This window comes from Triturus cristatus, chromosome 10, assembly GCF_964204655.1.
Source record: "Triturus cristatus chromosome 10, aTriCri1.1, whole genome shotgun sequence".
In the NCBI taxonomy this organism is placed as follows: Eukaryota; Metazoa; Chordata; class Amphibia; order Caudata; family Salamandridae; genus Triturus; species Triturus cristatus.
In genome coordinates this window covers 28666112-28682058 of record NC_140593.1, presented here as the reverse complement: position 1 = coordinate 28682058, position 15947 = coordinate 28666112, and the positions used below count along the sequence as shown (strand labels likewise).

General features: G+C 48.6%; 1 pseudogene; it reads right to left on the bottom strand.

The window, feature by feature from the left end:
• Nucleotides 1-5820: 5820 nt before the first annotated feature.
• Nucleotides 5821-6844, bottom strand: LOC146788753 (28S ribosomal RNA; annotated as a pseudogene).
• Nucleotides 6845-15947: the final 9103 nt, after the last annotated feature.

Below are 15947 nucleotides of genomic sequence, written 5' to 3'. Positions count from 1 at the left end.
GAACAGCATCAACTCACCGACGCTTTCTTCTTGTGAGTACCTCTGCCTAGACATCACAAACAATAACAAGCCCCTATGCTCTCTACATTCCTTTTACCACCCTCCTGGAAACAATCCCATCTTCATCGAACAAATAATGGATATCATAGCCGCAAATGTCGGCCAACAAAATATGCAAATCTTCCTGGGGGACTTCAACCTAAACTGGAATGATCCGGAAGACCCAGAGGTCAATAGCCTCAAAGCCTTTCTGTCAGACCTTAATCTGGCCCAAATATGTGACTGCCCCACCCATGAAAAGGGCTCCATCCTCAACCTAGTAATTGCCAAAACAGACTCTACCCGGCTGGAATCGATCCTCCCTTGCGACTGGTCTGACCATCACATAATTACTTTCCACATCAAGAAGGTAGTCAAGCCACTCTCTATCCAACCGATGAGAACGAAAATTTGGAAGAGGAACCTAGAAAACATTACCTCTGCCTCTCTCACAACCACTAGTCACACCCTCACACCCCCATTGGAGGGTCTAAAGGACGTTCATGTTCTAACCATCCACTACTTTCACTCTATGAACCAGATTCTTGACAACTTAGCCCCACTACAACTGAAAAGAGCCACCACAAAAGGATCAAACCCATGGTATGATGGTAGGCTAAATGAAGACAGAAGAGCTCTAAGAACAGTTGAAAGACAATAGAGAGCTGCTCCATCAGCAGCCCACCTTAAATTGCTAAGAAGTAAAAGAAATTCCTATAATAGAAAGATCAGATGGTCGAAAGCTGACTTCAATCGTCAACAATTAGACCAAGCCAAGAATCGGCCCAAAAGATTATTCGAAATTATCAAAGCTCAATCCAAGGGTGTCTCCCACTCTCCCTAAGCTGATCCCGAAACACTTCCCAATTGTGAGGATCTTCTCAACTAAGACTGAAAACTTAAACTTAAAGACAGTCCTACATAACGATCTATTATCACATACCGGCCCATAAGGGAGTGATGCACCGATCACACCCAGTATCTCGACAATAAGCTCTCCAAAGCTCGTACTCAAAAACATGGCCTCCTGGACCGACTTCAGCTTCTACAATGAAGAAACCATTTTAAAAATGATCACAGCACTGAACCCTTCCAATCACTTCACAGGCCCCCTCCCAGCAACCCATTTAAAAACCTTCACGCCACTGCTAGTGCCCCTATGGACCAGGATTATAAACACTTCTCTTTCACAAGGAATCATCCCAGACATCCTCAAAGTTGGTCAGATATCCCCCATCCTTAAAAAACCATCGGCGGACCCATCTGACCTGAATAACTATTGCCCAATTTCCAACATCTCGACCCTCGCCAAATTGCTAGAAAAATGTGTCCACGTGCAGCTCAGTAAGCACATAGATCACTTCAACCTGCTAGATCAATTCCAATCAGGTTTTCGATCAGAACACAGCACAGAATCAGCCATGACCCACATAATTGATGACACACTACAAATTCTGGATCAAAACAAGGGATGCCTTCTAGTCCTGCTTGACTAATCCTCAGCCTTCGACACAGTCAAACATGACAATCTTCTAGACCTCCTGAAACACAGGATGGGACTATCTGGTACTGTGTTTAACTGGTTCACATCCTTCCTCCAAAACAGAACACAAAGATTCAAGATTAACCAATCACTATCCAACCCCTCCCCGGTCACTCTGGGAGTACCCCAGGGTTAATCCCTCTCCCCGACTCTTCAATTTGTTTATGGAACCTCTTACGGAGCTACTCAACTCGTCAAACATCCAATATCACATGTATGCTGACGACACCCAACTCTACATCAAAGTACACTCACTTGATGACATCAAGTCCCTTAACTCAACTCTCCACAAAACACAGATCTGGTTGGCAGAAAATCATCTAAAACTAAACAGTCTAAAAACTGAATTTCTCCTTATCGCCCCTCCCAACCAAACAACCACCATCCTTGAATGGATGAAGCACATTACAGCACTCGATTGCCCACCTATCATCATCGACTCAGCTAAATCACTGGGTATAACCTTGGACAATAATTTAAATATGCAGAAACACATCAGCGCTGCAACTGAAGGAGCTAATTTCCAGATTAACACCTTGAGAAAACTGTAACCCTTCATACCGGCCAGAGACTTTAAACAGACAGTTCAATCTCGAGTAATGCCCAAAGTGGATTATGGAAGTATTGCTCTCTGTGGCCTACCCAGATCAACGACCGCTCCCCTAAGAGCCACAATCAATACAGCTGCTAGGCTCGTCACAGGCTCCAAAAGAAACAGCCACATCTCCCCTGACCTTCGTGAGGCCAGAATTCACTTGAAAATCGCTTGTATGAATCATAAGGCCTTACATCACAAAACACCGAGATACCTAGTGGAGAAATTGGTACTATCGGGTGGCAACAGATCCACTAGGAGCTCCAACAATCTTCTGCTTAAACCACAACGGTTCTCCAAGCAGAAAACATACTACCGCTCCTTCTCAGGAATGGCGCCCAGGATTTGAAATGCCTTGCCCCAAGAAATGAGACTTAACCCATCGGCAGCTTTTTTCAAAAAAGAAGTGAAATCTATTCTTCTAGCCAAATTCACGTGATTCTTTGATACTCCCTTGTAAATACGTGATACGTGATACGAGTGTATGCTAATCTTTACTTTCCTCACCTATTTCACCTATTTCACGATATCTATATGTTTTCTATGTTGTTATCTCTGTATTGTAAAGCGCTCTGATACCAGTAAGGGTCTTGTTCGCGCTATACAAAACTGCAAAAATAAATAAATAAATAAATTATAATGCACTTAAGAGTAAATGGTTTAACCGCATTCACAAACAACCACAGAGAATGGACTCTGAGGGCTGCAGACGGGCCCTGCTCAGGCAGAGGCTCCCCCTCGCATGAAAACCAAGCACTCTGCCCTCAGGATTGATAGGGCCTGCCTTTGGGGTGACTGATAGGCTTATATGTGTGTGTAAGGTGAGATATAGGGGACCTATATCTCAGTGAGGAGAGCTAACACTACCTCACCCAGGCTCTGCAGTAGCAGGCCTGTGGTGTCAGATTTAGTCTGCTTCCCAGGGGTGGTATAATACATGCTTCAACCCCTGGTAGGCCTGTGAAGTACCTATGCCCTTGGTACCTAAGGTACCATATACTAGGGGGTCATAATGTACCACAGTATCCAATCACTAGTGCATCTAATATGCACTCCAAGTTGTTTAGAGAGAACAGAGAGGTTGGGGCCCTGATTAGCAGGGACCCAGCCAGACTATAGCCAGAAACCAGTGTCAACATCTGAAAAAAAGTGGGGGCAGCAGAAGTGCAGATCCTACTCTCCTACACTATGGTTTGGTCTTTCTCGTTTCCATAGAAGCTAAACTATTAAATCAATGAGACAAAAAAGAAGGAATGACTAAGGAGCACTTCTGGACCTAGTCAGATGTATGAGAGAGCCACTGGAATTATCCGACTGTTTAGCTGCACCAACTTTTGCACAATTATACATTTTCCACATTAGCCACATAATTCATCATCTGCTGCCTAATCTGCAGATTTAAACAAGCGACAAGTGTTTTAGCGTGGTGAAAGGTCCTTTGTAAACCTAGAATTGTCACCTGTTACCTATAGCTAAATGTGGGTGTTACGTTGGTACCAATGGTGTGCAAGCCACTCTTGCTTCTTTCTGTGCCACTCTTGCCTCTTTCTGCATTTATGTTGCTTCTTTCTGCACCTTTCTTTCTTTTTCTGTACTTCTCTTGCCTCTTTCTGAACATCTCTTCTACTTTCTGCACCTCTTTTTCCTCTTTCTGCACTTCTGTTGCTTCTTTCTGCACCCCTCTTGCCTCTTTCTACACCTCACTTGCCTCTTTCTGTACCCCTCTTCCTTATATCTGCACCCCTCCTGCCTCGATCTGCACATCTGTTACTTCTTTTGTTCCTTTCTGCACAAATCTTGCTTCTTTCTGCGCCCCTCTTGCCTTTTTCTCCACCCCTCTTTTTCCTTTCTGCATGTTGTGAGAAGTTGGCCTGGTATATGCTGTCCACTAATTATAGCGGGCACCTTGCACCAGTCCAAACAACCCCTTATTGACGATAGGTTAAAGACAACCTTTATTGAAAGCTATCCTAGTGGTAACTATGGAGAGCAGCCTTCAGTCTAAGTCTTGAAGGAATGTAAAGCAGCTTGTTTCCCAGTCTATAATCTCCTGAATGGCCAAATAAAAGGGAACCACACCAGGTATATATATAAAATATATGCAAACGGTGCCCCGGGCTTGGGCTACACGTAACCCAAAGCACGACTTCAAGAGACGTCGAGAAGTCAATGAACTTGCAAATGTGCACGGTGACCAGGAGTTTCAGTTTCACGTTACTCACAAGGGCTGTGGGTCTCAGCTTTGCTGGGGACTCGGTTCGGCCGCTGAGAAGTCTGGAAATCCTCTTCCTGGGCTGCAGATACTTCAGAGTCCATCTGGAGCTTCAGAGATGCAGACCGGCAGTTGCTTTGTTGGTGTCTGCCAAGCAGGGGAGTCACTCCTTGACCCCAAGGAAGATTTCTTCAGTCCTCTAATCTTGAGTAGAGCGTTGAAGTTCCAGGATTCAGCTGCAGAGTTTCATCCAGGGATATCTAAAGTAGGGGTGGGCAGAAAACTACGCTCTGCCAGTGTAGCAGATAAAGCCAGCCACCCCTGCTCCCCGGGCCCCAGTGGAACCCAGTCTCCAGCGCCCAGACCCTTGGCTGGCTTGAAGGACGGGGGGCTCCCACACCCCGGGGCCTGCCAGACGGAGCACGAGCCTCGGGCCAAGTCCCAGCTTCTGAACCCTAGCTAGGCCGGGGAGAGCCTCCCCAGGCCCCGGTCGACACCCTTCCCCAGCGCCCGGACCCTTCGCTGGCTTGCAGGACGGGGGGCTCCCACACCCTGGGACACTGGGACGGAGCACAAGTCCCGGGTCCGGGCCCAGCTTCCGAACCCTCTCCAGGCTGGGGAGAGCCTCCCCGGGCCCTGGTTGACACCCTTCCCCAGCGCCCGGATCCTCTGCTGGCTTGCAGGATGGGGGGCTCCCGCACCCTGGGACACTGGGACGGAGCACAAGACCCGGGACCGGGCCCAGCTTCCGAACCCTAGCCAGGCTGGGGAGAGTCTCCACGGGCCCCGGTGGAACCCCGGTCCCCAGCGCCCAGACCCTTGGCTGGAACCAAGAAGGTTTAAGCCCAGGCCACGTCCCCTCCCCGACAGCCTGCCACACATGGCCATCTGATCACCCAGGCCGCAGGGCCATCTGGTCACCTGGCCCGCAGGGCCATCTGGTCACCTGGCCTGCGGGGCCATCTGGTTGCCCATCCCACAGGGCTATCTGGTCGTGCAGCCAGGTGACCAGATGACCCAGGATGACCCAGCACCCGAATGGCCTGGGTGGGTGCCGTACCCAGCCGCCCTTGCAGTCCAGTGAGGGTAGCCAGGTGCTCCGAGGCAGCCGCTCCTGATGCTCCTTCCCCCGTGGCTGCTACTGCTCGCCTCTCTTCTTGACTTGCCCGGGAGCAGCCAGAAGGGGAGGCCCGGCTGCCCCAGGACATCTGTTCACCCTGCTGACCCACAAGGGATGGTGTCCCCATCCCTGCACCCCGGTGGGGCAGGGACGGGAGGGGGAGCCCCCTTGCCGGAGAGCACATGGTGGAGGCAGCCTCCCGCAGACCTGCAGTACCCCCTCCACGTCCCTCCCACCGGCCAGGCAGCAGAGGGACCCACCCCTGGGTGTGGTGGAGGAGGGCGTCCGCGGGCGCCCACGCACGGAGAGACAAAAGGTTGGCTCAGAGGATGACTTTCAATAGATCGCAGCGAGGTAGCTGCTCTGCTACTTACGAAACCCTGACCCAGATTCAGGTCGTCTACGAATGATTTGGCACCGGGTGCCCCACAAACATGCGGTGCACTAAGGGCGAGGGAGGCAGCCCCCTTCCGTCCTCACTCCGGTCCCCAAGCGAGCGGCTCTACGCACTTGCCCCCCGAGAGAGGCCGGCTATTCCAGGCCAACCAAGGCTCCACGGCACTGCGGTATCATTACGGTTAAGGGGGGATTCCGACTTAGAGGCGTTCAGTCATAATCCCACAGATGGTAGCTTTGCCGCATTGGCTCCTCAGCCAAGCACATACACCAAATGTCTGAACCTGCGGTTCCTCTCGTACTGAGCAGGATTACTATTGCAACAACACATCATCAGTAGGGTAAAAATAACCTGTCTCACGACGGTCTAAACCCAGCTCACGTTCCCTATTAGTGGGTGAACAATCCAACGCTTGGTAAATTCTGCTTCACAATGATAGGAAGAGCCGACATCGAGGAATCAAAAAGCGACGTCGCAATGAACGCTTGGCCGCCACAAGCCAGTTATCCCCGTTGTAACTTTTCTGACACCTCCTGCTTGAAACCCAAAAAGTCAGAAGGATCGTGAGGCCCCGCTTTCATGGTCTGTATTCATACTGAAAATCGAGATCAAGCGAGCTTTTGCCCTTCTGCTCTGCGGGAGGTTTCTGTCCTCCCTGAGCTCACCTTAGAACACCTGCGTTATTGTTTGACAGGTGTGCCGCCCCAGTCAAACTCCCCACCTGCCACTGTCCCCGGAGCGGGTCGCGCACGGCGGGCGCTGGGCGCTTGGAGACAGAAGCGAGAGCCCCACAGGGTTCGCCCCCCGCCTCATCGGGTAAGTGAAAAAACAATAAGAGTAGTGGTATTTCAATACCGGCACTCCTACACCTCTCATGTCTCTTCACAGTGCTAGACTAGAGTCAAGCTCAACGGGGTATTCTTTCCCCGCTGATTCTGCCAAGCCCACTCCCTTGGCTGTGGTTTCGCTAGATAGTTGGTAGGGACAGTGGGAATCTCGTTCATCCATTCATGTGCATCACTAATTAGATGACGAGGCATTTGGCTATCTCTAACACCTCGTAGTGGCTCATTCTGGGTTATTATGCTGCCCATCAGCGTCAAATCGGTTTTGCTTCCAACAATACAACATTTGTTCGATCTGGAGTACAGCCACACTTTAAGCTGTCCTCACTGGAACTGGGGTCACGTATAGGCCAAAGATAGTACACCCTGCAGTACTATTCCAACAATATAAAATGGTCTACGAACAGTCCTGTTCAGCAGGACATCAATAATCAATGCAATATGTAGTGACTATGTGTATGTAGTTATTTGAGACCTATTTTTATTAAAGACGTTTCAATAGTCATGATGTACACATTTGTATATGAATCATTATAATATAAGCACACAACTATAAAAATATACATCTATAAATTGCACATCTAGTTTGAAAATACATCTCTATAAAAATTCACATCTATAAAATCCACATCTATACTAATTATTTTTTTTTTTCTTTTGAAAGACCTTTATTCAGAGATTCACGGTACACAGCAGAGAGCCTACAACACTTATGGGCCGGCCGCGGAGAATATACTTGCATATGTCTCGGATCACACAGCCCTGTGCCGTCAACCCGGAGGTACGGCGGCGTTGAAGGATGCAGGTGTACCAAGGTGTAACCAGAATGTTGCAGGTCTAGTGTCCCTCAGAACATCCACAAAAGTATGGGCATAGTGCCCCAATAGGCATTAAGGTGCCAAACAATCAAACTCCCCCCCCCCTCCCACCCCTTAACTACCGGTCAACACTACACTCGTCATATGTGTCCATGGCTCGGGGCTGCAGCCTCCGTCCCCCTCCCCAGCACCCCAAGCTGCAGCATCAGGATACTAGACATCTCCGGGTTCATCCTGCGCGATGGCAGGAGGCTCACAAATGCCCCCCCTAAAATCGTTCCACTTGGCCCATACCTCAACCCACTTACGAGGGCACCCTCTCGCCACATACACAGTTCTTTCCTGCAGCATGCACCAATCCATATCGTTGTTCCAATCTGATAGTTTTGGTGGAACAGCGCTTCCCCAGAGCCTGGCTATGTTCCTCTTCGCAACCATTTGCCCGAGTGTGACCCAGAGCCTCCCTTTTGGCGGCAGGTCAGTTGGTTCCCATATATTGAGGAGGCACCTTTTAGCCTCCGGGCGAATCTCCACTTCCCACACCTCCTCCATACACCGCACCACTCTTCTCCAATACCTCTGAATCTTCGGGCAGCCCCACACTACGTGGAAAAAGGTTCCCGTGTCCCCACAACCCCTCCTACAGAGCGCTGTGTCTGCCCTCCCCATCATGTGTAGTCTCGTGCAAGAGATGTAGACTCTGTGTAGAATCTTCAGTTGAATAAGCCGCAATCGGGCCGATATCGCGACTTCACGCGGGGAAGGCAGGGCATAAAGCTACTCCTCGTCATCTATCTCCAACCCTTCAGCGACCCACTTTTATTTGAGGGGAAGAAGCATATCTGGGGGGTTATTGATAAGTTTTTTGTAGGTGAGGGATATGGCGTGCTCCACGAGATGTCCATCCAGCAGCCTATCTTCAAGGGGGGAGGCCGGTGGCAGTTTGGCCTCCGGTGGGATATTGGCCTGCAGGGAGTGACTTATCTGCAAGTACCTAAAATATTCGGTATCCGCCAGCTCGTATGCTTCTCGCATTTGGGCGAACGTGCGGATCCCGGCAGGCCCCCAGATATCTTTGATCTGGGAGATGCCGATCAGGTCCCAGTTGCGGAACCCCTTGGTGCGTCTTAGATTGCCCAATGCTTCGGAGGCCCAAAGTGGCGTGGCCATCGTGGGGACGCCAGACCAACCGAGCTTCTTCTGGGCGATGTGCCATATCTGCACCGAGTGGAGCGTCGGTCCGGTGAGTCGGCTCACCCCTCTTTTAGAGTAGAGTGCTATTTCATAGTTCCCCCCGGGAAGCAACCACCTATCCATACCATATGCTGGGTCGTTCCCGTCCCCGTATGTCCCTTGGTTAATCGCGGACAGGTGGCCCGCCCAGTAGTATTTACGGATGTCGGGGAGAGCAATTCCACCATCGTACCACCCCAGCGTGAGCTTAGCGAGCGAGATACGGGGCATCCCGGCCCAGTGGAGGGTGCGTACCGCAGTCTCGATCGCCAGAAAGTAACTGTTCGGAACCAGGTCTGGGTAGTTTTGCAGCGCGTATAGGAATCGTGGGAGCGATAGCATCTTAAATAGCGCTGCTCGGCCCAGCAAGGACAGTGGGAGGTTCTGCCAGGATTTCGCCTCCCTTTGGAGCCGGAGCAGCGGTGGCTTGAGGTTGTGCTCGTACAGCAGGGCCTTATTAACGGTGATATACACTCCGAGGTACTTAAACCCGTCCTTCGCCAACCGAATAGGGCAAGTGGCAGGGAGTCTGGGAGGATCCCCGCGCAGGACGTAGAGATGCGATTTAGCCCAGTTGACTCGGAATCCAGAGTTGCGACCAAAACTAGCCAGTATGTCCAGCGCCGCGATCATAGATCCACGCGGCTTAGAGAGGTAAAGAAGTATGTCATCAGCATACAGAGATATTTTATCCTCCCACCCCTCCGCCCATGCTATGCCCTGCACGGTGGCAACCTGTCTTATCCAGGCCGCAAGCGGCTCCAGGGAGAGGGCGAAAAGAAGTGGCGAAAGGGGGCAGCCCTGTCGAGTTCCTCTAGCCAGCGTGAAGACTTCAGACACCTTGTTGTTTACCAGCACCTGCGCCAGGGGTTCCGCGTACATTAAGCGCACCCACGCAATGAAGTGAGGTCCAAAGCCCAGCTTGCGCAAGACTGCGAACATATACGGCCATTCCAAGGTGTCGAAGGCCATGGTGGCATCCAATGAGACCACCACCGCATCCTCCTGCAGCCTATGGCACTGCCCTAGCACCCCATGGAGTCTCCTGATATTGAGGGCCGTGTTGCGGCGAGGCATGAACCCCGATTGGTCGGGGTGGATCAATGAGGATAGCACCGGCTTAAGCCTATTGGCCAACGTTTTAGCCAGTATTTTGGGTTCGGCGTTTAGAAGCGAAATGGGTCTGTATGATGCACATAGGTCTTTAGGTTTTCCCTCTTTCGGTAGTGCCACTATGGTCACTATGCGCTGATCCCGGGGCAGTAGCCCCACTTCCCTACTACGGTCGAACATAAGTTTAAGGTGCTTACTAGTGACGTCTGGCTGGAGCTTGTAGATCTCTATGGGAATGCCGTTTGGACCGAGCGCCTTACCCGGGCGGAGGTCCCCAATCGCTCGCTGCAGCTCAGCCTCAGTGAGTGGGCTATCCAGAGCTTCCCGGTCTGTGTCCGAGAGAGTGGGCATGCGTATGTCAGCAAGGAGGTCCATGGAGTCCTCCTCCGGCCGGTCCGATTCCCGCCTATAGACCTGCTGATAGTGATTAGCAAACTGTTGTACTATTTCCCGGGGCTCTGTAATCAATCTCCCTTCTACAGTGCGCAACTCAGGCACCACCCTACCGGCCCGTTGTTTCCGCTCAAGCCAAGCAATGAGTTTCCCGGCTTTATCGCCTTGGTCGTATATTCTGCCGAGTTTGTGCCGCGCCACAGTCTGGGCTTCGTGGGTCACCAGCGCTCTGTATTCCGCAGCCTTGAGCTGCATCTTGTGCCTGCTCTCCCGGTCGCCGCTAGCCGTTGCCTCCCTTTCTAGTTCTTCCAGTTGCGCCTCAAGTGTTGTGACCTGCTGGCTTCGGTCCCGCCGTCTAGCCGCTATGGCCGACAGCGCCTCACCCCGCACCACAGGTTTAAATGCCTCCCACAGGGTGACCAGGGAGTCCACCGATCCATCATTTTCTTTGAAGTAACGCGAAATGGAGGTGGAAATGTGTTTCCTAGTGACCTCATGTTTCAGGTGCCAGGCATTTATTGGTGCAGTGCAGCCCTCCCGTCTACTCCCGAATACGATATGTGTAAGGACCGGTGAATGGTCAGAGATGCCTCGAGGGAGGAGTACGGCCTCCAGCACCGCCATATCGTGTTGCAGCAGGGTAAGGATGTGGTCCAGCCGTGAGAAGGAGTCATGCGCCCCGGAGAAGAAACTAAATTGACTTTCGGTGGGGTGGAGCATGCGCCATATGTCAGTAAGCCCAAAGGACTCTAGAAAGTCCGCCAGCCACCTCTGCCCCTGGGGCAGTTCTCTAGGTGGCTGCCTATCCCAAGATCCCGACGCTACTGCATTAAAGTCCCCTCCAAGCACAAGCTGCCCCTCAGGAAGCGAAAGGAGAAATGAGCCCAGGTCAGCAAAGGCCCCGGCCTGGAGGCCTGGGGGGACATAGACTGAGAGTAGATTAAGCGTCCTGCCCTCCCAACACCCCGACACCGCCGTGAAGCTTCCCTGCGGGTCGGTCTTGGTGAGGTCTATGTGAAGAGGCAGCGAGCGACGCAAATCTATACTAATTTTTGTGCCAACTATTAACTATTATGTGACTGTTAAACCACATGTAAATCTTAGTGAATCAACATTTTAGGCTAATACGTTTATGAAAGTGACATGTGTGCTGTACGATAGTGTACATCTCGGTGTTTGGCTTGAAATTTAAGTGTCCATTAAAGTAGTCAGGCAAACATTCTTCTTGAATGGGAACGACATTTGCAGACCAAGATCAGCCAGAGCAACATCATTGCATTGAGGCCAAATACCCCGACATCCGGCAATAAAGCCATGAAATTTTACAGTTTTACAGTTGGTAAGATCTTTGATTTGCTGTGATAGATCCTGATAGTATTTAACTTTACTCTCATACGCTAATTCAAGGGAATTCTGTGAGTTTTCATAACGAATTGAAACATCAACCACTACAGCAGTACCATTTTTGGTGAACACTACATCTGGTTTTCTTAGTTCACCTTGACTATTTTTGACATGAGGTTCCCTGTATGTCATCCACCCACACCTTTTTGCTCTATCAATTAGCAATTCCAACACTTTGTTGTGCCTTTTTATCCTTATATCTTTGGTTTTAGGACATGGCCCTGAAATATGTGAAATTGTTTTGCACACATCTTTGCAGTATCTACAAGTCGCAAATGTACGGTTTCTTCCCCTAGTGATGGTTTCTCTAGTATACAGGACATTTGCTCTGAACATCAGCGCAGCTATGTATTGATTTTATTTTATTTTATTATGTTTGCTGATCCAAAAATTTGAGGTTGGATTACTTGCTAAGTATTTTATAAAATCACCTTGGACAGGGAGATTTGCCCATTTCTCAAATTCCTCTTTCCTCCAATCATATGTTGCTACCAAATTCAATTTATGACTCAGAAATCTACTGTCTAAAATATTGAGTTTGTGTGTTTTGATGATGCTATCAATTTTTTCATTGATTACTTCTCCTGCATACATGAATGAAAGAGCTATGTACAGATCTGTTGCTTCCCTGAGACACAATAAGTTATTAACTTTATTCAGACCAATTATCGTACATAATTTTGGTATACTGAGGCCCACAAAGGATCTTTTCGAATACAGGAGACCATCACATATGTATACAGGTAGGTGCAGAAAATGTTTGACATACTTTCTAATTGTTTGATCCAGAATGTTTAAAGTTTTAGCTTCTGTTCCTGTCATTTCCAGTTTAAATGACAGTTTAGGGATCAAATATTGACACGATATTTCTATTTTCTGTGTGGGCTTAAGTGGTAGATTGTCCAGTTTTTGAGCCCAGTCAACAAGAACCTCATTAATTTTGTTGTTGCTTGAATGGCCGGTGTGTGGATGAAAGTTCAGTCCGAGGTATCTCTCACTTTCTCCTGGATGGATGTTTCAATGTTTTGTTTTTCGAATTGCCATGGCTTACAGTTGTTAACCAGGATCTTATCTTTATGGTGACTTATATAAAATCCAGGTGTTTTTTTCACATTAAGTTTTAATCCTGTTGTTTTACTGAATTTTTCAATAATTTTCAGATTTGTACTCATTCCTTCCCAGGTGTTGCTGAGTACTGCAATGTCATCGGCAAAGGCCAGAGCGGTGATTTGCTTAATGAGATCATTGGAGCCGAATGTGAAGCCCTTGCCGTCTTTCTGAAGATCACAGATCAGAGGATCCATGGCGATATTAAACAGCAGTGGGGATAAAGAGTCACCTTGCTTAACTCCTGATTCATTGTTATTTCTGGAGTTGCTTCATTGTTTTTTCCCTTGAAAAATGTTGTTGAGTCAGTGTAAAAGTCTTTTATTATGTCTCTGATGCATGATGGAACTCTGTGTCTTTCAAGACTCTGTAGAATATGACCATGGCTGACAGAGTCAAAAGCTTTTGAGATATCGATGAACACCACTGTCAACGAGACAACCTCTCACCTTCATGAAGCTTTTTTGTCTCGTATTTATTTCAACAAAAAATGTGAGTCTTTTAGTTAATATTTTCGTGAACAACTTCATGAATGCCGTACCGATGGTAATTGAACGCCAATTACTTATCTTTTTGAGTTCACTAATCGGTACATTCTTAGGTATTAGTATTGACCGGTTCTTTTTAATACTCTCTGGTACTCTTCTCATCGATAACCAAAACGATAAGATTCAGGGCAGCAGTCTTGGTTGCCTGCTATGCACTTTATATAAGTCATTCAGCCCAATCTTATCAGGCCCCACTGCTTTCTTTAAATCTGATTCATCGAAGGCTTTAGTTATTTCGAGCAGTGTAATTTCTTTACATAGACTTCCAATTTCCCATTCATCTGGTATCCAGTCAATTGGGATGAATTTGGGATTTTTCTTGTTTTCTTTTTCAATTATGTCTTTATATTATTGGAAGATTTCATCAGCACTGATTTGGCAGGTGGCATCTTCTGCCCCATCAGTGATTATCCTGGCAATTTTCTTTTTGTCTTTTGAAACATTGCCTGGTATTCTTTGTAGCTGCCCTTTGCTTTTGAATAGTTGTTCTTGTGTGTCTGATTGAGCCTTCCATTTTTCTTATCTTTCTTTGGTATCTTGTTTTGTACAGAGGCAGCCTGTTGCTCATCTTGAGCAGGGTTCATAGGTTCATTATTGGGTTCGCTCGTTGGTTTGGTACGATTTGCTGGTACAGGACTTATATCATTGGTGTTTTCTGATATATAAATCACTATCTCATCCATCAGATCCATAGCAGCATCGTGATGCTGGATATTTTTGGTGTACTTCTCGATTTCTGTGATTCTATCATTCAGTTCATCAAAGTTTTTTATTTTTGGCGCTCGTTTCCGATTGATAAAGTCTCTGCGCCTTTCTGTTGTTACTTCTACTGCAATCTCTGGTTCATCGCAGGAGTCATTCTCAGAGATATTGGATGCTTGCAGTACATCCTTTGCCAATTTTTTGCTCTTATCTCTTCTATCTCTTCTTTTTTCTGCAATTTGTTTACTATTTTTATTGTCAAAATGTGGAATCATCAGTGCATTAATGTTTCTTTTGTTCTCATACACTTTTTCCAATTCTGCTCATAGCAGTATTTCTTCCTGTGACCATAGTTTTGATGGTTTGCTGCTTTGTGTAGGAGAGTAGGGTCTGCTTTCTATGTTCACACCCACTTTTTGCTTTTGCTTTACTGGTTTTCGACTTAGATGTGGCTGTGGGTCTGCTAATCAGACCCATAGCCCTGCTGTTCTCTCTCTAAATTAATACTATGTACTTTAGGTGCATAACCCATTTGGATAGGATCACCTTATTGGCCCCTGTACAGTGTACTTTAGGTACCCAGGGCATAGGTGTAACTTGGCCTACCAGGGGCTGCAGCATGTATTATGCCACCCCTGGCCTGGCCTTTCATTCTGACACAACTGGCTGATCACTCAGCTGGGGCAAGGTCGTGTAATCACTCCTTGCTTAGGTGTAGTATTCCTATACCTAGCTTAAATATAGACATATGTGTACCTATCAGCCACTCCTATGGCAGGCCTTAACAATCCTGGAGGCAGAGTGCTTGGTAACATGTGAGATGGTGCTCTAGCATGAGCTGAGCCTGTCTGCAGCTTTCGGAACCATGTCCTTATAGCTGTTCTATGATATAGCCTACCATATACTCTTAAAGTGCCTTATAATCTTAAACGGTTATGGTAACTATGGTTTGGCTTTATAAAAACATGTTGTGTAAGGTGTCTAACACTATGGAATAATACCCCCATCCCATTTCTGGTGATGAGGATATTATCCCTCCCTTCTAGAGGGAGAAGACATGTTGTAACCTACTTACCTGGTTAAAGTTAACCAGAGCACCAGCATCACAAAATGGATGCTGCTGCCACGACACAAGTCTGACCTTCTGCTGCTGGGAGTGATCCCGGCAAGGGAGGCTTGGACAATAGGTTTCCTGCCTTGGGAGGTGCGAGCACCACCCCAGACAGGCCTTAGTGTATTGGGGCAGGGAGGGATGAAAGAAACGAGACACTGCCTGGGGCACACAAGGTGTCCCATGCATAGTCCAGTTCAAACCGGTGCTGGGGCACACCAGCCCCAGTCCTGGCGCGAAACTGGACAAAGGGAAGGGGGTGTAACCATCCCCCTTCCAGGTCCCACCCATAAGGCGTGACCTAGCAGGCAACCCACCCCCCCAGATTAGTATAAGAGTGGTAGCTGGGCCCCAGGAGATTAGATTATCCTGAACCTGCAACTTGAACAGAAACTCTGGACCTTCGAAATTCGATGAAAGAAGAAGACTGAAGAATCTCCCTTGTGGACAAGGAGTGGCTACCCTGTGCAAACAGGCACCATCAAGAGACTACCCTTTGCTTTGCTAAAGTTCTACGAGGGACCGACTGCAGAGCCCAACCAGAGCCTTGACTTCCAGACTTCTCCAACCCTGATCCACATCCACAGCCGAGCTGAGATCCGTGGAGGCGACGAGAGACATGGGACCGGCTACCTGGGAAAAGTGGCGAGTATCTTCCAGCGCAGCTTCTGAGGTACCCTCGAAGTTGTGCACCGGGGATTGAGAAGCCCCAACCCCAAGCACCATCTGCACTGAAGATCAGCCCCCCACACTCCACGAGTCCTGCG